Source organism: Lynx canadensis, chromosome D4 (assembly GCF_007474595.2).
Source record: "Lynx canadensis isolate LIC74 chromosome D4, mLynCan4.pri.v2, whole genome shotgun sequence".
Taxonomy (NCBI): Eukaryota; Metazoa; Chordata; class Mammalia; order Carnivora; family Felidae; genus Lynx; species Lynx canadensis.
In genome coordinates, this window is record NC_044315.2 from 70,600,863 (window position 1) to 70,625,213 (window position 24,351).

Here is a 24,351-nt window from a genome sequence, read left to right on the forward strand (position 1 = left end):
TTCAAGTAATGAGGTGATTTCCCCCAAAGACCCCTGTTTACATGGGCTGGGGTGGGGACCCTGAGAAAGGACATCAGAATGGATGGCTTAATTTTTCACTCTTCTACTGTGTCCCAGATATGAGGCTCCTGGTGCTAAAGAAAGGCAGAAGACTGTGTCATTGGGCTCCCGATATGCAGACACCCCACTTTGCTCCCTGGCCCCTTGAAGGCCAGCAAGTCACTCTTGCAAAAAGGGGAATTGCTTTTAGGATTTGTGTCAAGGAACCTTTTCACAAATCCTTCTGAATATCTATAAGAATCCCTGCGATGGTCTCCTGCTGCACAAAAACATGCAAGGCTGCCCCAGCCCCTCCTCAGCCTAGGAAGAAGTGAAGAAGAAGACCAGCTAACTTAAAGATGGTCTGTCTGGGCTGGTCCTCTGGTCTGAGGACTTACTGGGAGCCTGAGGGCCTCTAAGTGAGCCAACGGTGGCTTCTGAGAGGTGAGAGCCTGGAGTATGTCCCCAGAAGCAAAGTCATGATGCCACCTCATGTCCACATGATGTTCCATCAGACTTTTCTCAGAAATCTAGATTAGGAGAAATGTGAATAGGGATCATGGAGAATATTTCCCCTGAGTTGAAGCTCTTGACCCTAACAAACCTCCATCGTGCAGCTGAGGTCCATAATGTGACTATGTGGCTTTCTAGGGGATACTGGCCCCTCCTGAGCTCAATGAAATTAGGGATCAAACCTTGTCAGAACAGAAATCTTGGTGTTTTTGTTTTTTTAAGTTTATTTATTTATTTTGAGAGAGAGAGTGCACACACACGTGTTGGGGTGGGGGAGAGAGGGTGGGGGGGAGAGAGAGAATCCCAAGCAGACTCCTCGCTGTCAGCGCAGAGCCTGACGTGGGGCTCAAACCCATGAACCGTGAGATCACGACCTGAGCCGAGATCGAGAGTTGGACGCTTAGCCAAGTGAGCTACCCAGGTGCTCTCAGAACAAAAATCTTAGAAACAAAAAACAAGGCACGCAGGATGTAGGGGTGACCTTGGGAGTTTGGGCAGCGGGTTCACGGTCCGGCCCGTTCCATTCCCTGAGTGCGCTGAGGGCCAAGGCCGTGCGTTCGGAAGTTGGGTCTTCTCCTCTCACCGTGTCTGGAGCATGTGCTGGGAGTTAATCCTCTCTCTGCTTGTGCCCGAAAGACAAACAGAGGGTAGGAAGATGGAGCAGTACCTCTCAAGGGCCGGACCGGGAGGAGGCGGAGGGAGGCGGCCTCACACTGTCCCGCGGGCACTTTGGGATGGGAACCGCTGCTGCCTTTCTCCGCCTGAAATCCCGGGGCGGCTGTGGCCGTGGCTCCGCTCAGCTCTGCTCAGCTCCCCAGAGGGAGACGCACAGCTGACTTCTGGGCCTGCCTGAAATCGTCTGCAGGGGCGTGCATGCTTTTAGTATGAGGATAAAGCGGTGTCGGCCGAGGTTAATCTGGGAAATCCTCTGTAGGAGATGGTTTCCTTTTCATGGTTCCCTTTCCTTTCGGATGCAACATACGACCCTCTTGCCAGGCAGACCGGCAGATCGCTGACCCCCAGGGATCTGGGGGGGGGGGGGGGAGGGGGGGTCTTCTCCACCCTCCTCCTACCACCGCTGCCCTCCTGCCACTGCGTGTCCCTGCGTGCCGGTCTCCTGTGGGGCACGTTACACACGTGGCCTCGTGTGGCACAGCGATACTCCAAGGACTGTACGCCCATCCCAGTTTCAGATAAGGACACTGAGGCTGAGAGAGATCCAGTAGCTCGTCCCATAAGCGAACCGGTGGGAGAACCGGGATCCAAGACCAGTTCTGTTTGATGCTGGATTCAACACTCTTCCTACCTCTGCGGTGCGTTTGGCTTCACATCAGCACTAAAAATGGCCCAACTGCTAATCAAACACCATCCAAAAGCAGACTATTCTCACTAGCAGGAGAACGCCCAAAGGAAATCAGGCTTACCTCTGTATTCTAGACAGGATTTACTGAGCCGCTGGAAAGGCACAATATGTTTGGAAATAATACAGAGGGTTATTACTGTGTATTAGAGTGTAAGTTTTATCAAGCAGTGAATATATTTTCCAGCCACTGTTACTGGCATCCCATATTTTTTGTTTGTGTTATCTCCAGGGCTGCATTTAGAAAGATTAACATAAGAACAAAAGACGAGCAAGAGTCAATAAACTATCTCAGGCTTGGCTTCAGATTCACTGCTTACGGAATTGAGATCCCCAAGTCCTTGGACCACTGCCTCTAGGGGGCCCGGGGCAGCATGGGCACTGCCAGGATTTCACTCCCTGACCCGACTCCGGGTGTTGTGAAGGGATAGCTGGAACAGCAGGTCACTGTCAGGACAGAAAACCCAAGCCAGCTAAGCAAATGGTAGGTCATTCCCTGCCCCTGCCCTCCACACTTTAATGCTTTCATTGGTCCATTGGTCTCAAATGGTCTCAAAATTAAGACCCAAATCCTGCACGGTCCCGTCCCATCCACCTCTCCAGACAGCTTTTCCTTCATGAGCACCTCATCCCATTCCAGTGCAGGGGAGAGGAAAAAAAGCTTTTCCTCTATCCATGTTAGGTTTCTTGTCTAGGGTCTATCAGTTAGACTGACAAGAGAGAGTAACGAGAGGACCACAAACAGGAGTTTATTAATGCATGTGTTGTATGTACCATGTGCACACCCATGTGAGTACTCGGAGATGATGAGTAGCTCAAAGGGGTGGTCAGAACTGGAGCTTTTATAGCATCTTAGCAAAGAATGATAATTTTAGAGAGGTAACAAGATAAAGGAAAAGGACTTTGGGTTTCTAGAGTGGCACATTGTGGGAAGGCAAATGTATGGGGAAATGAATGGGAGAGAAGCAAGTTGTGTCAGGTACATTCTTCTGGTGCCAGCTCTGGCTGATGAGGGTCTAGAGGGGTCTCTAGTGATTAACTTCTGTGCTTCCTGGTGGAGAGAGGAAAGGGGATACCTTTAAAAATTCATGCCCTGCTTTTAGGCAAATAGGGGGAGAGCAGAGAGATTTTCTTTTTTCTTTCTTTTCTTTTTTTTTTTTATTTATTTTTTTTTGGGGGGGGGGGTAGGGGCAGAGAGAGAGGGAGACATAGAATCCACAGCAGGCTCCAGGCTTTGAGCTGTCAGCACAAGCCTGATGTGGGACTCGAACCCATGAACCATGAGATCATGACCTGAGCCAAAGTCAGACGCTGAACCAACTGAGCCACCCAGGCGCCCCGAGATTTTCTTTTCTTTTTAAGATTTTATTTTTAAGTAATCTCTGTACCTACCAAGAGGCTTGAACTCACAACCCTGAGATCAGGGGTCACATGCGGCACCACCTGAGCCAGCCAGGGACCCTACAGAGAGCTTTTCTTGTACCTGCTGCATCTTGATTGCATTCACCTCAAAATAATTCTATGCCAAGTGGCATCCTTTGGGGTGGCATATTCTGGTCCTCTTCACCAGCCACCAATGCCATCTGCCATTTTTGTCCTTATTTCTCTCACTCCTAACTCAGGGCCTTTCCCAGCAGCCTGGAACAGACTTCTGTCCCCTTCATGGCCTAGTGAACTCCTTCTCTTTCAGATAACAGCTCATTTGTCATTTCTTCCCAGAAGCCTCCCCTGACCCCCCTGACTAGCTCACATTCCCCTGTTAGCAGCTGTCCAAGTACTTTCTTTTCAAACACTTCTCGCAGATGCAACTTTACTTGCATGTATTTGAAATTGGAAAGTGTCTTGTTTTCCCACTACAATAAATTTCCAGAGGGCAGCTCCATGCCTGGTTCTCCCCATCATGCCTGATACACAGCAGGTATTCACTTGCAAGAGTGAATGAATGCATGCATGCACGCATGCGTGAATGAATGAATGAATGAATGAATGAAGTGAAGCCCAGCGAGGCATTCAGATCTGCTCACAGCAACTGTAGAGTCTGTGCTAAGTCACAGCAAGGGAAATACTAAGCAGGTGAACAGCTCACATTTCTTAGCTGTGGTGTTAAATTTAAATGGAGAACTTGTTGCTTCTCATTGCGAGTTTCCAGACTTCTAGATTATTCCTGGTTTAAATAGCCAATGGAGGGCTCCTGGAGGGGAGAACGAGGGAATTCCAAAGGTTCAGCTTTTGATAAAGCTTTGTCCTTTCACTTCATGTGGTTCTGCTAAGGAATTAGAAACTGGAGTATGGCTGCTGTTAGCATCTTCTTTGCAATTTTTCCTTTGGTTGATTTTTTTCTACTTTTTCTTGAAAGTGTATCTAGAGGGGAAATGGCCCTTATGAATCCGTGTGGCATATATAGTTGTCCTCATGGGTTTATTTGTTTTTTGAGATTTGCTCTGCTTTCAGTAGAGGCCAGCACCAGGCTTAGGTAGAGCTGGGCCCATGTTTTCCAGAGCTCCTTCGCGTAGAGACAAATGACTTACCCTATTGCCAAAAGACCCATTTTTAAAGTTTTTATTACTTTCTTGCTAAGATTTCTCTTGGCCTCGTGAAGTTGGATCCATCGGCTTCCCTCTCCTTTCTGGTCTGTGTTGTGATCCCTTGAACATCTAAAGGGGCGCCAGTCACATCTTATAGGAACTGTTCAGGAGTCTACTATCCCAGAACAGTGGGGCCTATTGAGTTTCCCCCAGGAAACTCCCATATTATTTTTTGTTTGTCATTTGGACACTCAGTTCCATTCTAGCCTCTTTGTCTATAATCTAAATGCAGCTGAGGACATTTTAGGAGTTTTGCTTTTTTTTTTTTTTTTTAAAGGGCAAGGTGTCATATCTTGAGTTCATTTCAGCCTCAGACTGGATTCTGTCCAGACTTTTGTTTGGGTTTCAGATGTTTAGCCCCAAACAAATTGAGATGTAAGTTGAAACAATTCCAGATTTGGTAATGTTTGAGATTCCTCCCAGAGCACAAACCGTCCCTTACTTGAAGCTACCCTAAGTACAGTTCTTGAATCTTGAATCTCTGCATTCCTTGTAAACACTCATGGTAAAAAACAGTTAACGATTAATCTGCTTGTGCTCCAGTGACTGAGAAAATAAGCATCACCACTTCTGAGGCCTCTTCTTATCAAGGTCTGAGGGTGAAGGATGGTCTTCATAGCTAATGTAGAGCCTCGGTTTATCAGATCCAATGGCCTGGAAACTCCTTAGATGTGGATATTTGGGATGAGCAGAATGGACCCAGCCTAGGAATTCCAAGAAGGCACAATTAAGATAGAGAGCTGCCAAAGCTCACAGATGTGGAATGAAACCAATTTCTAAACCTGATTCTTCTGCTCGGTTGTAATGTGCTTAAAACCTGGACTCACTTGAGATTTTTAGAGCTGGTTAGAATCTTTCAAACGTGGAATTATTTATGCTTTGTGCATTGATTTGTGAAACATAATGATGGTGATTCCAAGCCATCTCACAAGGCTGTGTTGAAATCTTCAGAGTTGATTCCACCTTCCTTGTCCTGCAAAAATGCAAAATGGTAGCTGGTGTGTTACCTTGTCTGGAGACTATCTTGGCCCTTTCTCTCTAGAACTCAATCCCCAAATTGAGATATTAGTTGACAGACTGATAAACTTGCTCAGGTTAGTAATATTATCTTGTGGACTATACTGTGTCATCCTACACAGCACCCATATTTTATAGGAAGAGAGATAAAGATGGCAGAGAGGGGCGCCTGGGTGGCGCAGTCGGTTAAGCGTCCGACTTCAGCCAGGTCACGATCTCGCGGTCCGTGAGTTCGAGCCCCGCGTCGGGCTCTGGGCTGATGGCTCAGAGCCTGGAGCCTGTTTCCGATTCTGTGTCTCCCTCTCTCTCTGCCCCTCCCCCGTTCATGCTCTGTCTCTCTCTGTCCCAAAAATAAATAAAACGTTGAAAAAAAAATTAAAAAAAAAAAAAGATGGCAGAGAATCAAGGCTAGAACCTCTTCTTGACTGTCAATTGAGGCAGGACTCTGTATGCCTTTTAATGGTTAGTCTTCTGAAGAGTTAGCTTGTTCAAAAGCTTCAGTATGCATGTCTCCAGTGTTATCTTTTGAGACTGGGTTGTAGTAAAGCCTTTGGATTAATGATACCAGAAAAGGGAGAACAGAAGGAATTTGTCACGTAAATGATATCATTGTAGTTCCCATGCATTAGCAATAGTCTCTGCTGGGGCTTCCATGGGAGCGCCTAAGTGTGAATGTCATTGCTGCTTGAAATTTGCCTGTTTTGTAGATCCTACTTGGGAACCGATTTTCAGTGCACTTGATGGAAGCCACTTTTTTCCTACAGTTTTGGGGAGGTTGAGTAAACTATATCCCCATCTTGGGGCTTGAACTTGTGACCCCAAGATCAAGAGTCCCATGCTCTACCAACTGAGCCAGCCAGGTGCCCTAGGTGGTAGTAGTTGTTTTGAAGGACCCTGGTTATGTCTCCGTGTGTATGCACATACTGTATATATGTCATTAAAGAAATAATTAGGAGTTAATTTTTAATAATGTCCATCTGGTAACTACAGACTAGTATGTTTTCAGATCCCTGATATTTGACCCTATTCATCATACCCCGCTGTTAATTGGTGCTGATCAGCAGAGCTAATGAAATACCTAAGAACTGCTGGGTTTCACTGCTCCTTACTGGACTTGGTCACACTTCTTTTTGCATGTGGGTGGACATAAAATTTATCAGCAGGCAAATCCATGAGGAACTAACTTTGTTACAAGTATCCTTTTCGACTTGCACGCTACCTCAGCTAGTTGGTTAATTTCGCACAATAGTCTATGTGGTTTTCATTCCAAAACTCTTTGTGTAACTTGGTAAGCAGCCTCTACTTGAAACAGCAAATCAGTCCAGGTTGTTATATATGTATTGTACCCTCCCTAGTGTAATGCTCTTATTTTCCCCTTAAGATTCTTTCTGTTAGAGCCAAACTCCCTACTCTTGCTTTTCACAATATAAATACACAAATTATTACGTGTCACCAGCATCCGTAGGGAGTTTGGAAAATATCAAGTGGCTATATCTGCATAACTTTGCAAAGGAGAGCCCTTCTTTGCCAAACATGGTTTCATTTTCTCGAAGAGGAAAACCTGGGGTCCATCAGGTTCTATTTTTTGTGAGGTGGAGACCCAGGTGGAACCACACATGGTCTTAGCAGGGTCATAACTCCAGTGCCTAGACGATGAGATCTTGTGACTAACATCTGGGTTGACCACAAAGGAGACCAGAAGTCCAGAGCGCTGGGTGCACAGCTGCTTGGCAGGAAGAAGATTCTTCACACCCTATAAGTGAGGAACTGGCCTTGGCAGGGGTGAGGCTGCAGCCTTCTTTAGGTGGGGAGAAGAGAAGGCCTTGGTGGGTGTGCACTGGAGCAGTGTCACTGACAGGTGATGAGTGCCCAGTGCTTTTCTGTCCCCAAATGGCTCCATGATTCCAGGTGCACCAGGGACCCCCGTGCTTTTCCCGGGTGCACAACAAAATCGGAGACCACGGAAGTGAGAGAATACCAGCCAGGAGTGGATCAGAAGGGTCGGTAGACAAAGGCTTGTGTTGCTTTGTGTGTGCTTGTAGACATCCATCAACAGTTGAGAAATTGGATTGCCGTTCGGTTCTCAAACAAATGGCTTGTTTATGAAACTGAAAACTGCTATCTCCTTTAGGAAATATTCAATCCTGCAGTTGGCCCCTAGGGTTAAAGAGTCTCCTCCCTCCAGTCTGCTTTGCTCTCCTTTCCCAAACAATGCTTTGATGTGCAAATCTCTCCTAATGGAAGATAAGTCATCAATTAACCCAACCAGAAGGTTAAACTGGAAACAGACTTTTCAAGGAAGGGATTATCTGAGTTAACCACTGATTGACATTACCTATCTGGGATATATTCTTATAGAAAGACTTAAATCTCCACCTAGGCAGAGGGTAAGGGGGGTGCGGAAGTATTCCAGTTATTTGGTTTGTTTTGAAAGTCACTTTAGAAATTGGATCTAGGTCACTTGAGCCTGGGGTGGAGATGACCATAGTTTCCTTTCCAAACAAGTTACCATTTTAATTCCTTCAAGAATTGGTCCTAATACTATTAAATTGCTAGGGTTTTCTTGTTATTGTTTTTACAAAAAGTAAACAGAACCATCTATCTTTATATAATAGCATTAACAATATTGTGAATTTAAGCACAATGCAGATGAAACAGATCTGTAATTTGTGTGCTTGAGATTTGCAGGTCAAAATAAGCTTTGTTCGTTTTGACTTTCAATCACTTTAAATTATTGACGAACCAGTGCTAATTTACATAAAGCTTTTCAGGAAAATATAAATTTCATAAATGAAGCTATTTCACTGTTCCTTTTTTAGGTTTGCCTTTTGTTTTCTAGTATGTTTAGGAAACCAAAAACAGGGGCTATTAAAATATTTACTGCCAAAAATTCAGGGAGTAAAAGAGGGTAGTTATTCCACCACCCTAATACAATCAATAATTTATTTTCTTCTAGTCTTTTTCCCCTATGTTTGCTACAAAATGTAATCCATCTACCTAGATTCTGTTTCCTATTTCATTAACCTCATTGAGTGTTTCAGAAATTATGCCCATGTTCCTTAATGGACACAGAATTTCTATTTGGGGTGAAGAAAAATTTTATTTTATTTATTTATTTTAAATGTTTATTTATTTTTGAGAGAGAGAGACAGAGCGTGAGCAGGGAGGGGCAGAGAGAGAGAGGGAGACACAGAATCCAAAGCAGGCTCCAGGCTCTGAGCTGTCAGCACAGAGCCTGATGTGGGGCTCCAACTCACGAACCATGAGATCATGAGCTGAGCCTGAAGTCGGATGCTCAACCAACTGAGCCACCCAAGCGCCCCGAGGGTGAGGAAAAATTTTAGAAATAGTGGTAATGATTGCACTACATTGTGAATGTACTTAACTCCGCCACACTGTATACTTAAGATGATTTTTAAAAAATACAACTTTTATGTTATATATATATTTTTTCCCACTGGTAAAAAACAAAGTTCAACTGAGTAAACTTGAATAGTGGCCTTATTAAACAAGTTCTGAAATGGGCAGCATCGCATCTAGCAAGAAGAGGGAACTCCAAAAAGTTGTATAAAATGGAAGGTTTTGGGGGCCCCTGGGTAGCTCAGTCAGTTGGGCATCCGACTTCGGCTCAGGTCATGATCTCACAGCTCGTGAGTTCGAGACCCACGTCGGGCTCTGTGCTGACAGCTCGGAGCCTGGAGCCTGCTTCAGATTCTGTGTGTTCCTCTCTGTCTGCCCCAACCCTGCTCATGCTCTGTCTCTGTCTCTCAAAAATAAATAAATATTAAAAAAAATTAAAAATAAGATAAAATAAAATGGAAGGTTTTTATAGGAAGGAGGATGGGCAAAAAAGTTTTTAGCAAAAGGAAAGAAAGGATTATTCCAGGCAAGGTCACTTTCCCCTTAGAAGGGCTGGGGATCATATTAGGTAGATTACTTCATCTTCTTTTGGGGGATGGAGAGAGCCCATGTGACATATGACCTCATCGGTGCTTATCAGAAATTTCTGGATTAGCAGGTTAAGATTTCAGGGGGAGATTGAAGCTGCAGTTATGTTAGGTATTAAGCCCTGGTTTGGTGACTTGGCCTGGCCCAAGTGGTGCCATGTGGGGGCCTCTGGTTTTCTTTTTAACACCACATTGAAAAAAAAAGTATATAAAAACTATGCCTCCACGTTGTTTTCTCTTTTTTCTTTTTTGAGAAGTAGAGCACTGACAGATTTCAGAGTTTATAATGTTAGGAGAAAATTTTAGTGTGGAGTGCATTTTCCGCAAGATTCAAAATCCAAAACTTTTTAATACTGGATTTGGGCTTTGTAATAAGCCTATGGTTTAAGAGGAAAAATTTTAGCAGTGGAGTGGCATGTTATTAAACCTTCAGAAACCTTGGAGATGTCATATTTCAGGCAGAGGTAATTAAAGCCCCTCTAGGAATACAACAGACCCCTAGTGACGTCCTCGACCCCTGGGAAGAAGGGCAGCCATGATGGATGATTGCCCTTGACTGGTAATGACTGATGAATAACTTTTCCAACTAAACTTCCAGTTCACCAACACGAGTGAGGCCAAACCCTGCCCTCAGGGAGCTCCAACATTAACTGGGTAAGTCCTCTAGAAGGTTGTCAAGGTGTGACAGAGCAATTCATTCTGCTGGGGTGTTTTTGTACAAGGAGACTTCACAGGGGAGCCAGTTTGACCTGATGCCTTGCAGAAAAGCTGAGTGAGAGAGAGGGTACCAATGAGGAAAGTAGATCAGATTTGGAAAGGGTGGTGGGCCCTTAATTCCAGACTCTGGAGTTTCTTTTTTTTTTTTTTTTTAAATTTTTGTTTTTTCAACGTTTATTTATTTTTGGGACAGAGAGAGACAGAGCATGAACGGGGGAGGGGCAGAGAGAGAGGGAGACACAGAATCGGAAACAGGCTCCAGGCTCTGAGCCATCAGCCCAGAGCCCGACGCGGGGCTTGAACTCACAGACCGCGAGATCGTGACCTGGCTGAAGTCGGACGCTTAACCGACTGCGCCACCCAGGCGCCCCTGGAGTTTCTTTTTTTTAAGTTTATGTATTTATTTTGAGAGAAAGCGAGTGTGCAAGCGGGGGAGGGGCAGAGAGAGAGGGAGAGAATCCCAAGCAGGCAGAACCCAGCATGGAGCTCAGTCTTCCAAATGGTGAGATCATGACTTGAGCCGAGCTGAGATCAAGAGTCAGGTGCTTAACTGACTGAGACACCCAGGTGCCCCCAGGAGTGTCTTTTAAAATATTAGTCCACGGGCACCTGGGTGGCTCATTTGGTTGTGTCCAACTCTTGATTTCAGCTCAGGTCATGATCTGTTTGGGAGATCGAGCCCTCCATTGGACTCTGCGCTGACAGCACAGAGCCTGCTTGGGATTCTCTCTCTCCCTCTTTCTCTGCCTATCCCCTGCTTGCGCACGCTCTTTCTCTCAAAATAAGTAAATAAACATTTAACAAAAATAGAGAATAAGAAGTCCAAGTGACATCGAGGGCCTCATGAAGCACCATCGCTTGCTTCTTTCGGTTCCTTGTACTGCACCCTAGTCAGAGCTTAGGGAGTTACAGACCCTCAGGAAATGTCTGTGCTGCACTATGGTGGGGGGAACAAGACCGAGAGCAAACCCTCTCTCTCTCTCTCTCTCTCCTCTCTCTCTCTCTGATCTCAAGCATGATCTCAAGCATCCACTGGGGTGGCTGGGGTTCAGATCACAGACTGGGTGCATCTTCCTGGACCACACACCTGATTTCCTTTGCTCCTGGGACATCTGGTCCCAGATGTGGTAGACGGGGTGCATTTATGTTTCTACATTCTTAAATATTGCAAAGATGGGTCTAGGCTTGCAGAAACAAAGGCAAGCTAGGTATATGACTCTAATTGGGATGAAGGTCTTAAACACCTCAGATTCTCTCAGGTTATTATTTAGCGTTCATATCCCCACTTTGAAATTAACTGGCCCAATATATTGTTAAATATGAATTAGTGGAATCAAGACATGGTTTTAAAGAATGCTTTTCATAACAAGTTCAACCATGTTACTGAAAAGAAAATGTGCCAACTTACACATTTTGGCATTGCACAGTGACACTGAGGGAGGCTGACTTAGCGGGGAACTGACAAACCCTTGTTAGCACTGCTGTCTTTATGGGAACAGTCTTGTCTCCCCCCCTTCCCATTCCCCTAATGGCCAAACACCTTGCCAAAATGAGATATCTGAGTTTTAACCATCTGGGCCAATTCTGAGTTTCAGCGTGTAATCACCGATACAGGGAGCATGGCCTGGGGTTTATTTCTTCACTTTGCATTAGAGGTGCTCAGAAAAACTAAGGGGAAAAAAATGGGAGATTCAGCATTTTAGAATACAACAAAGCGACATCTTGGCTCAAGCCAACCTTTTGGTTCCATCATCTCACAGCTTGAGATGTTTGTTGATTGTGTTCCTGAGCCATTGAAACCCCCACCTGCAGGCCCAACCCCTGTTGTTTCCTGTTCTTGGATCTCCACCTTCTGCCCTCTCGTTTGGGGAGGGGTCCACATCCGGAATGGACTGGCTTCTCTGGGCTCCCTGCTATTGTGGTCCGGACCGTGTACAAGCCAAACAGACATTCTTGGGAGTGGCCAGACATTATCTAGAGAATTCCAACCATTCAGCTGAAGAGAAAGTCACTCGCCTAGAGCATTTGGAGGAGAACTCCAGGCATCTCAAGTAGGGGCAGATGGCAGACACAGCCTTCTAAGACTACCATCTGAGATACAGCTAAGGCCTCAAAGTGAATTTTATATTCAGAGACCCATGGCACAGCATGTGTCTTGGGAAAGCAAAACGGGTGTCAGCATTTGCTTCCTTGTTGTGGACTTTGAAGAGCTGGGCAAGCCAGGGCTTAGGTCTCAACTCTGTCACTTACTGGCTTTGTGTCTGTGGGTAAAATACTTAAAGTTGGGGCTTGCTGTCTTCACCTGCGACATAGACATTGTGCCCTACTTCAAGGTATTCGTGTGTGGATTTGTTGAGATAACGTATGGAAATGGCCTGGCAAGTTGCCTACACGTTGTCACGTTCAATTAATGATTGTGACCATTGTCATTCCTATCATTCATATTTCCTGTAAAGGAAAGTGGCACACAGCTAAGCCAGAAAGGACACGGAAGAAGAGTTCTAGGATCCGTTTGGTGTCTGTGGTAGACACGCTCAGAGCTAATCGTCCTTGTTTGATAAGCCTCTAGTCTAGGTTGTTCCAACTTCTAATGCCTAATCTACAGGAGGCAAGGTTACAGTTAACTGCCCCGAGAGACAGGCAGCCTCAGGCCAATCCCAGCTTCACTATTTACTGCTCAGTGTCTTGAGGAAAGTCACTTAAAACTCTGGATCTGTTTCCTTGGCTGTGTGATTAGAGAGGTCAAGAGTCCTGGCCTCACAGGCTGGTTTTGAGGAATAAACGTCACTGTGCATTAAAATCATTTAATGGCAATGGCTTGCATGTCATAATGCTCATTATAAGTTTTTGACCACTTGCTCATCAACTCAACCAATACCTTCAAGATCTGTGGGCCCCTGTGTTCCTTCTCTAGTTTCACAAGGTGCATACCCATTGCCGGCTCCAAGACTGAAGCTTCAGTCCTTGCAAGCTGGCTTCTGTGGACCATCGTACCTATGCACCCTTCCGTTCCAGATAGGCAGTTGGTAAGCCTGCACCATTACTGCCTGAGTTATGCCCTTACACCACAGGTATCCCTTTGCTCTTCCTGTTTGGTCCACAAATTTTAAAAAGTTCAGATGCCCTGGGGCCACTCACCTCTGACAAGGCTTGAAAAATTCTTTCGTTGGCCTGCCGCCAACATAGAAAGCCAGCATAAACTGCCTTGTGTTGATGGCTTCCCTCGTCCCTGTCATGAGGCCAGCTGCTTTCACATGCTGTCTCTTTTGTAATCTTCATAACAGCCTTAGAATGTGGGTGTGTTGGTTTCTTGTTGCTGCTGTAACAGATTACCACAAAATTAGTGGATTAAAACAATAGATACGTATTCTCTCACAGTTCAGGAGGCTGGAAGTCTGAAATGAGCGATAGGAGGGTTATTTCTCTTTGGAAGCTATGAGGGAGAATGTGTTTCATCCCTCTCTCCTAGCTTCTGGTGGTTGACAGCAATCCTCGGCACTCCTTGGCTTGTGGATGAATCACTCCAGTTTCCACCCCTGTCTTCAGATGGGGTTTTTCTTCTTGGTTTATCCTTTGTGTGTTTTTTCTTCTTATAAGGACGCCAGTCATTGGGTTGAGGGCCCACTCTATTCCCCTATGACAGCATCTTCACTAACTACATCTGCAAAGACCCTATTTCCAAATAAGGTCACATTCTGAGGTCCCAAATAGACTTGGATTTTGGAGGGGACACGATTCAGCCCACTACAGTAATTATACCCATTTAACAGATGAGGAACCCTAGCTTCAGAGAGGAGCACATTCTTTGTATAAGCATCATGCAATCCGTTTGTGACACCAGATGATTCAAACCCTGACCTTCTTTTCCCTAATATTCATGTTCTTCCCGTTGAATCACCTGACCACACATAAATAAATAGAGAATAAAAAAAGGGTCCAGAAATCATGGCAGCAAAATGTTTAGCAACAGTCAGCTACCAGATCAAAGGGGGCCTCTAGGGGGTGAACAGGATGAAGCAGAGTAAATGGCATCCCGCTTTCTTGTTGCTGGTTCTCAGACTTTATCCTGTTTCCATAATCAGCATAACTTGTTGGCTCTCAACCATGGGCGCTCTGCTCCTGGGATTCCATGGCTGGGCAGAGAGATTCCTCATAAATGAGACATGAGGTAGTTGTCGGGTTCCATTGACATTGAGCAAAGGGCAAGAGCGCGTTTCTTAGTGTGAAGCCAAGTGCTCTCCCACAGCTCTCTTGCACCCCATCTTACGGCTCATTTATGCTTATCATGCCTCCCCTAGGGGTATAGAGAATTTCCACGCTTTCCTTCTCCTGCAGAGGTTCCTTCCTGGCATTCAGAGCCACAAAGGCAGTGGACGGAAGCAGGTGACTGGCCCTCAGCTGCCTCCAGAGCTCAGCTGCCCAAACTATTCCCAGAGTGTGGTCCAGCAGGGCTGGCCCGGTGCAGGATTGGGAGAGCACAGTGCTGGGGGCACAAGGGGAATGTGCTCACCCCTGGTTAAAACACATGACGGAAGCAGGGTTAGGTCCTCAATGTTAGGGGCAAGCTTCCCTTGGTTTCAATCACAAATGCAATTCTGGTACCAGGCTCAGAATCCTGTGTAGTCAAGGGTATCGTTTTGCTGCATGAGGTGGGAGTCAGAAAATTTGGACGGGCCTGGCTGAAGCCTTCCTTGCCTCTTGGCTGCCCTTTGCACCTTCCTCTTCTTCAGCAGACCAGTGTCCCCAGCACCTATCCTGATCCAGAATTGCCACTTAGTCCTGGCAGAGCAGGATTCTGAGATTGACCATCTGGACTTTCCTGGAGTTCTGTCTTCCTGCCAGAGAGCACTGGAGTTAGTTGGAGCAGAGGTCTATTTACTACACAGTCTGCCTTCACGTATGGCTTTGTGCTTCTGAAGAAACCTAAGAAAAGTGAGTGGCAGTTCATAGTGACACATAGTGACCCACCTGTTCTGTGGGGGGGAGGGGGGGGTGTCTATACCTTCCAGAACCTTCCAGCAGTTCCCTTGCAATCCATTGGTAACTGATTCAGTAGGACCAAACCTTTTTCCTGTTGGTAACTGGTGAATCCTTTTGTTGAGTTTTCTTGCAGCTCGCCAGTTATTTCATTTTAAAAGTACCTCTTGATTGTTGTGTTTTCCTTCTGTCTCCAGAATTGTAAGCGTAGGCTTGGGGAGATGAAGGCATACTCTGCAATACCTCCTGCCTTTGAGTGGGGAAGAGCTTGGTGGGTGAGTCTACTATGGAACTCGACTCCTTGCTGCCTGAGGGCTGGGAACTGGGGGCACAGATGGGAAGGGATCCCAAGGCAGAATTGGCACTTGGGTCCACGGCCAAGGGTTCAGGATTGCCCCAGTGCAGTTACCATCCGTCTCTAAGCTGCTCAGCATTTACTTCATACATTAATAACAGACGAGGTGGTTTTGCTTACAGCATACTAGGTTTGGCAAACCCACGGTATTTTTTTCCAAATACTATTTTTAAAACCTTACTCAAAGCTTTACAGTACTTTACTAGAACAACAAATTGATTTAAAGTCACTGTGTGTGTGTGTGTGTGTGTGTGTGTGTGTGTGTGTGTTTGTGTCTACCTGTCTGTCTGTCTTGTAGGTGGATGGGAAGGTTTACTAGACAGACTCATCTGCACATTTAAGTTGAACGTAGGAAAAAAAAAAAAGACTGTTGTTTAGAATAATACATAAAGTCAGCCTCCAATTTTTGTTTTCTCCTTGACTGCTCAGGCCTTTGGAAATTTTTCACAGGTGTTTTCCTATGACATATCTTGACTGTGACATAGTTTATGAAATTCTATGACATTTGGCTTCCCAAGAGGAATTGGTTACTCACATAGTGGTTCACAACTTTTCTGGGAAGAGGAAGCTTGTGGAAGGAAAATATTCATACATGACAGTGGAGTCAATTACTTATCTTTGATGAAAAAGGAAGATTATATTGCCCTAAGTTGCAATAGTGAGAGCCTGCTGCTAAAAGTATAATGTTACCACAGCAAGAAAGCACAGCTTCCTTGAGGGCAGGCTACATGTGGATACACATTCGTCATCATGACTGAGTGAAGGCTTTAGTATTCATTGTGCAGAGAGAAAATGGAGATTAAGAGGCACTGCAATACCTAACAAGTAGCCAAGCCTTGGTCTATTTTAAGTCTAAATGTATTTAAAAATTTTTTAACGTTTATTTATTTTTTGAGGGGGGGGGCAGAGAGAGAGGGAGACACAGGATGCAAAGCAGGCTCCAGGCTCCGAGCCGTCAGCACAGAGCCCAACATGGGGCCCAAACCCATGAACCGTGAGATCATGACCTGAGCTGAAGTCGGACAGTTAACCAACTGAGCCACCCAGGCGTCCCTAAGTCTAAATGTATTTACAGTTCAAATGTGTAACATACATACATACCACATCTTCTTTATCCATTCATCCGTCAATGGACATCTGGGCTCTCTCCATAGTTGGGCTGTTGTTGCTGCTATTAACATTGGGGTGCATGTACCCCTTTCAATCTGTATTTTTTTTAATCTTTTGGTAAATACCTAATAATACAATTGCTGGATTACCTGAAGGTTCTTATTGTTACAAGATGGCAGTGCATTTCTTCTAAAGCTTTGCCCTCCACGATACGCTATGATGTCACCAACATTCCTGCAGAAAATAAGAGTAATAGTGTCTGAGACAGGAAGCAGAGGGACGCTTCTTGGTGGAGGGAGTTCCTAAAGACTCAGGGCAGAAATGTAGTGAATGTCAGGCGTTGTGGCACTGCACTGGTCTGCTAGGTTTTTTTCAGCCCCTTTCCCTTAGAGGGTCGTTACTCATCTTCACATTCTGGAAGGAAGCCAGATTCTGGTTCTGGAAGGAAGCATAACACGGACCATAAGGGTTCTGGATTTTCCTCCCTCCTAAAGCCAACCTTTTGAGCAGTACTGGAGGCAGTCAGAGGGTACACTGAGTGGTTGCAGGGTATAATGTGAAGGGTAAGGGCTTGGAAGTTGTTGAACTATTTCTCTCTCTGTAGAATAATGTTTTTTTTGTGGGAATAAATAAGATCATGGCACATGACATAGCTTGGTAGTCCATACATCCACGTGTGGATTCTTGCCAGCTCCCTGCTTTGTGGCTTTTAGTGCCCTGAGCACCAGGGAGGTACAGCTGACTGAATTTCCTAAAGTCTTTCTAAGCAAAGTTGCTATGCTCTTCCCTTCTCATCAATTTTCCCTCAATAAATTAAGGACTGGGCGAGTCTTAGTTTCCCACACTTTACCCCAGTTAGAGATCCCTTTGGGTAAACAGGCTATTTTTAATTATGAATATTCCCGTCACGTTCACATCTAAGTGTAACTTGCTTTAAATACTGGCCTCCTTGCTGCTGCGTGGAGTCATGTGGAGGTGGGACTTGAGGTGGACCTACCTGAACGGTAGGGGAGAAGGCAGCCATGACCACTTAGAAGGGACATTTAGAGGTGCTGAGACACTGGCTTCCTTTGGTGTGTGCCTTGCGTTGGACCTTGGAGCAGTTTGAAAAGCTGCAAACCCCCAGCTCCCCTCTGTTCTGGGAAGCATGTGGAGGGAGCTTTCCCAGCCCCGACCTCTCCCCTCCTCCCTGGTTTGTAATTCCATGCAGCAGGCTGGGTCTCACCATTTTTGAAGCCAGCCTCTCTCCACAATGCCTACTTCCATCTAGTTCCTCCCGATCTCAGCAGATCTGCTTTGGAACATTCTGTCACACGAAGGTATATACATGGGCTGGCCACACTTAGCAGAATAAACTCCTTCGGCGAAAGAGCTATAGTTCTGACAAGGGGAACGTCTAAGGCAGCCGAGTTCCAGCTGGGAATCCTTGAAATCTCTCTTGGCACACGTTTCAAGCAGTTTCAAAGCCTGAGGCTACTGCTGCTGCTGCTCCCATTTGCTGGCTTGCTTCCTCTCGGCTCTGCCCTCACGGTTACCAGACTCAGAGCAGCCCAGCGCCTCACCTTTGCCCAGGGTTCACGCCGACATCACAGAACCACAAGGATTAGGAGCAGAAAGGAAGTGAATTTTGAGGGTTTGCCTGGTTTGGGTGTCTCATTTCTCAGCCCAGAAAACTGAGACCCAGAAAAGAAACCCGGCCTTGCAAAAGTCACGTAGCAGCAGGTGCATGGTTTCAAAGACCACCGGTTTCTGCCTCCCGTTTGCTGTCACACTTCCCGGGTTCCCCCCTGAACTGCCCACTGTGCCTCCCAGGGCAGAGCTCTGCTCTCCGGGTGGGATTCATGACTTCCAGCCAGAGCTCTGTTCTTGACCAGCTGTGTGACCCTAGGGAGGGCTTAGCTGCATGGGCTGGGGTGTGCCCCTCTTTGGACTGGATGAGAAGCCTCACCTTGCCGTTGGTGGCGAGAAGATATGACTGGCACCCAGTAGGGGTGCAACAGATATTTGCTGAATGATGGCTTAGCAGCATCGATCTCCTACAGACACCAGGCCCTGGGCCCTCACAAACTGCACTCTGTTCCCCAGCCAACCAGGACCAAGTTTCAAAATGGCTTCGTTCCCCCCAGAGCCAGACACCCTTGGAGACTGAAAATTTTTCCCTCTGCCTCGGAGTATAAAGCGCTTTTCTGGAGCACCCAACTGTGGCTTTGCCACACAGTCTTCCTAAACTCCATCCGATTTTTGCAACCAGAAGGAGGGGTGTGCGTGCGCGTAAGTGTACATATGCGTGTGCACAAGTGTGAGTGCCTGCGTGTGCATTCATGTGTGCACGTGTGTGACTGAATGTGTGCATGTGTATTCACTTCCTGGAGCTGCCATCACAAAGGACCACAAACTGTGTGGCTTAAGCAACAGGAATTTACTGTCTCGTAGTCCTGGACACGGGAAGTGCGAAAGGTGGCAGCATGGTTCCTTTTGAGGACTGTAGGGAAGGGTTATTCCAAGCCCCTCTCCTTGGCTTATGGGTGGCTGCCTTGTCTCTTGTATCTTCACGTGGTCTCTCTTCTAGGTATGTCTCTGTCTAAGTCTCTTTTTATAAGGGTACTAGTATATTAGATTAGAGCCCACCCTAATGATCATGTGACTTGATTACTTCTGTAAGACCCTGTCTCCAAAGAAGGTCACATTTTGAGGTACTGTGTGTTAGGACTTATACCCGGGAAGTTGGGTTCCAACCCATAACAGTGAGTGAGTGTGTGTGTGTGTGTGTGTGTGTGTGTGTGTGTAGTGAAACATAGCATCTCAGACTCCAGTCAGAAGCATGCCTGCTATTTATGGGGCACCTAGCTGGCCCAGTTGGTAGAGCATGTGACTCTTTTTTTTTTTTAATTTTTTTTTTCAACGTTTTTTATTTATTTTTGGGACAGAGAGAGACAGAGCATGAACGGGGGAGGGGCAGAGAGAGAGGGAGACACAGAATCGGAAACAGGCTCCAGGCTCTGAGCCATCAGCCCAGAGCCCGACGCGGGGCTCGAACTCCCGGACCGCGAGATCGTGACCTGGCTGAAGTCGGACGCGTAACCGACTGCGCCACCCAGGCGCCCCTGAGCATGTGACTCTTGATCTCAGGGTTATAAGTTCAAGCCCTGTGTTGGGTATAGAGATTACTCAAAATCTTTTTTTTTTTTTTTTTTTTTTTATTTATTTTTGGGACAGAGAGAGACAGAGCATGAACGGGGGAGGGGCAGAGAGAGAGGGAGACACAGAATCAGAAACAGGCTCCAGGCTCTGAGCCATCAGCCCAGAGCCTGATGCGGGGCTCGAACTCACGGACCGCGAGATCGTGACCTGGCTGATGTCGGACGCTTAACCGACTGCGCCACCCAGGCGCCCCTACTCAAAATCTTAAAAAAAAAAAAGAGAGAGAGAGAGAGAGAAGCATGGCTACAAATTAGATAATAGTACTTTATTATTATTTTTTCTTTTTTAGTTTATTTTATTTTTTAAAGTTTATCTATTTATTTGTTTTTAATAATCTCTACACTCAAGATGGGGCTCAAACTCACAACCTCAAGCTCAAGAGTCACATGCTCCACCGACAGAGCCAGCCAGGTACCCTTAGATCATAGTACTTTAAGAGCACATATCATTCTCTCTTTTGTGAACAGGGAAGATTTAAAACAACTATTTTTTATAAACCTCCTCATGGAAGCAGAGGGGGCAGATGTGATTATGTCGAAGGTCCTAGGTACCACTCTTGCCTCATGGCTTGAAAACGTGTCTTCGTGGAAGACCCTCGTCTGCTTTGTCACTCTCTAGCAGAGCAATGCCACCCTTGGTGTGTAATTTCCCCACCTCATTTTTACTTTAGACTGTCAAGTAGCATCTTGAAATACCTCTGACTGTACCAAAGAACATTCCAATTATTCCAAAGGGTACATAAATTCAGAGTTTCCACACTATTCCCTGATGACTTGGTATCACCGAGTTAGCCCTTGAGAAACTCCTGGATATTTCTAAATAAATTTCTGCATATTATAGGTGTTGTTTAGATGTTGTAAATAGTTGTATAGTATATACGTTTAGCTTTTCTTCCAAAAGACTCTGCCTGAGCTCCATCCACTCTGATTATTCTTTCCTTGACTTATATTCTCGAGAAGGTCCAGGGAGGTCTGCTTTGCTGGCCAACCGCAGACCATTGGGGAGTCTGGCCACCAACTCGGGGCTGCCCGCCTGATTTACCAGGAGAAACGGCTCCCAAACTGCTCCTGAACTTGCTGGCTTGGCGTTTGCTGTCCTCTCCCTGTAAATATCCATTCTCTCTGTCTTCTCCAAAATGAATCCTTCACAGCCACGCAGGGACCTGCATTCTGACTGACTTTCTCAGCCAGCCCCTGAGTTATGCCAATTGTTCTTCTAGGTCAACCTAAGTTTGGGGACCAGGTGGATAGAACCTGGGGGCAGTGTTGGGGGCCAGTCTGAATACCTGGGCAGGGGGACTTACATCATCACTCATTAGCTTTAGTGTGTAATGCTGGGAGTCTGATTCTGTGGTACAGAGCAGGGGGTGTTGGTGACACTTGTGTCCACCCGAGGTACGTAGAGATCTGGTTTTTTGGCTGTCCTTGTTTGGTGGCAGAAGATACTGGTTACCTCTGAGAAAATGGAGCCACTTCCCCCGGACACATCTTGAAGTAACAACACTCATCCCAGACTTCAAATTCCTCTGTCCTGCTTCAGCGTGAGAGACCGTGTAACCCTTTAAAATCTATCTTCCAAAGACCATTGAAGGACATAAAAAGTACTTGTGAGATAAACTTCTGAAGTTAAAAAGTGTTGGCCCCAAAATTGCATGTAGTGTCTGGTCTCCACTATATTAAATACATATTTCTAAAAAGAAGACTAACTGGGACGCAATAAAATATTAACTGTTTTCCTCTGCGTGGAAGGAAGATGAATAATTTGTATTTTCCAAATTTTCTACAGGGAGCGTTTGTTACTTTACAGACACACCGGCACATATATCTACTCTAAATCTATTTACAGTGTTATGTATATTCTATATAATATTATATATGTATTGTATTTATAGTATATATAATTTTACTGGGTCTTCGGGATCTTTCAGATTTTTTGCTACCTCAGCATCGCCAGGATATTAATTCCCTGCTTGCCCGAGGCCGGTCTCTGACTTTCTAAGAAGACAGTGGTAACTGGTTCTGATGTTCAGGGTGGAGCTCCTGGGGCCCTCTGAGCACCTGGGGAGAAGGCTGGGGTTGCCTCTGGCCGGTGCCTGCCCTCCAGGCTCGGCCTCTAGGGAGGGGCCAAGGTTCTCTGAAGGAGGTTAAAGCCCTTCTTTGTGTGAATGGCCTTTTAGGGAGCAGAGGGAGGGGCGGCTGTGACATCACAGGCTTCAGTCAGGAGGCTCGGAAGGAATTTGTCCTGCTTGAGCCAGTGCGCAGGAATCCGTCTGGAAAAAGAGGCAGTTCCGACTGGGGACGTTTGAGACACGCACTGTGGGCAGGGTAAGCCGAGTCTGCTGACCTATCTTACTGTCCTTTTCTTTTCTAATCTGGAAGGAACGGGTTCCTTCCCGGGGCCCGTCCTGGTGGAGGGGGACTCAGAGTCGGGACTGTAGGGCTGTGCTGCAGGGTCCTTTCCCTCTAGAGGCAGAGCGGGCAGCTGAGCTCCGACTGGCGACTTGCTTCTCTTGGAAATCTCGTCAACCCCCCCAGTTTGCAAGTTAAACGGCAGAGAGGAAGCGCGGCACCACGCGTCCAGTGCGTGCAGAGATGCACACATGTGGCACACGAGGCCGGGACGATGGTGCGTGAGGGTGTCTGCGAAAGAGAACCTGTGTGTCTGTCCTTGTCTGGAACAGAAGCAAGCGACCCAGTGACTCTGGTGACTGGTTTGGTAGTTAACGCCTTGTATTTATTTGGTCTGTAACGAGGCCGAGCTGTGGGACCCGCCACGTTCACGGAGTGACTCTGGGCTTTCTGGGGAATGTGTGTGCCTGTGTCCTGTAGGAGCCCAGGGAGTGGGAAGAGAACCTCATCAGCTCCGTTCATGTGCACAGTGTCATCTGTGGACAAAGGGTTAAGCTCAGAGGCTTCTGGCACCGTTTCCTCTTTTCTCTTGGCTCTCTGCCTCAACATAGTGGATTGGTGCTGGGTCCACAGTGGTGCTCAGCTTTTGCTCTCTGCCATTAGTGGTTGGCCAGGCAAGAACCCAAGATCCTGAACTATTTTAAAACCAAGAGGGACACAGCTGAGTTATAAAGAACTAAAGCCGGACTTGCTTTTGCTTTCGGCAGAATTAGTTACCCTAGAAATTTCTGGCTGCAGGAGCCAGAGTTCCCTCTGAGGCCTTGATGTTGGTTTATTCTGGAGGTGGGGACTGCCCTGTAAAATCGTCTCATGGAGAAAAGGGCCTCTGGGGAGAAGAGCATCTGAGGACTCCTTGACAGAGCTCGGAGTTTGTTGCATTGAGGAGGAAGTGAAGCTTGACCTTCTTGGAGCAGAAACGAAGCATCTTTCCTCAGTTGGGGCAACCCTAAAGCCTCCCAGCCGTTCCCAGGCACTCCTGTGGGGAGTGGATCTCCAGGCAGCTGAAAGAAACAAACCTTTCACCAGTTGCTATAGAAAAGGAAACAGCTTCCTTCCTCCCTCCAACCCCCCTGGCTCCCCACCCCCATCTTCAGTTGCTTTCACTGAAAGCCCAAGCTGTAAATGTGTTAATCAAACGACACCTTGACATATTCCAGATGTGCAGCCTGACATCTGAGCCGGTGACTTTGGAGCTGGGTTAAGGGGATACTATTAATAGGGCAGGCTGTGGTCTCGGGGAGACTCCATGACGTTATAAATTGCCCGCTTTCCTTCAACAGAAGTGTGAGCCAAGACGTAGTTTGTTTCCAGTGAAGGAAGGTTCTAGAAGTATTTTCGTCCCATCTTCAAGCCCGTATCTATACTCTAAGGCTGTATCTGTACTCTAAGCCAGAGAGATAGCAGGATGATGATGCCATAGAAGCTCTCAGCAAGAAAGGCTGGGCCTGTGAGAGCAGGAACATCTTTTTAGAACTGTTCCAGTCATATTTAGCTGTAATGCTTCACGGCAGGAGGTCCAAGAGCCATTGTTAGTGTTATAGCTCCCTGGATCAGGGGTCAGAGCGTTTAACCCTGAGCCCGCCTGGTCTGACTTTAGCCTGCAACTGCCCAGGAGTGCTCAGGGTCTTTAAGTCTGGCATGTTCCCATCAACCAGGAAGGGGTCCTTCTCGGGGAGTGATGAGGCTTCTGGCTTCCCACCGTCAACCCAGGCCCCTGGTTCTCTAGGCTGGAAGAATCGCTGCGAGGGGGCAGAAGAGGAAAGGCCTTTGGACTGGAATATGGCCCAGGCTATCACCTCTCCCCTCCTCTTCCTGGCCGAAGCCTGAAGCCAAACCAAGGAAGGAAGCAAGACATTCTCAGACATTCCCATTCTCTGCTCCCTCACAGGGCTGGGTGGAAGGGGACTACTCAGAGGCCCCCTGCACTTTCTCCAGCCTGCCTCCAGCTTGCCATCTTCAGCAGGGAGGGTCTGAGGAGCTGCAGGCCAGCTGCTGAGGAATTTGGGCACTCGCGGTTTTCTTCATAAACTCTTTCTAGCCAGCCCGGTGTGTGCTGTTGTACAGGGCTGGGATTTTCTTCCGACTTAGCACTTTCTTTTTCTCGTACTTTTTTCTCTCTTTG

General features: G+C 46.6%; 1 protein-coding gene across 10 annotated transcripts in view; it reads left to right on the forward strand.

The window, feature by feature from the left end:
• Positions 1-24,351, forward strand: part of PALM2AKAP2 (PALM2 and AKAP2 fusion) — a 331,612-nt gene that overhangs the window by 264,962 nt on the left and 42,299 nt on the right. The window contains exon 1 of one of the 10 annotated variants that reach the window (XM_030292903.1): positions 22,076-22,145. The exons of the other annotated variants lie outside the window; for them this stretch is intronic. The gene's annotated coding sequence lies outside the window, so the exon portion shown is untranslated. Of the gene's footprint in view, positions 1-22,075; positions 22,146-24,351 lie in introns of those variants that run through there. 10 annotated transcript variants of the gene reach the window in all.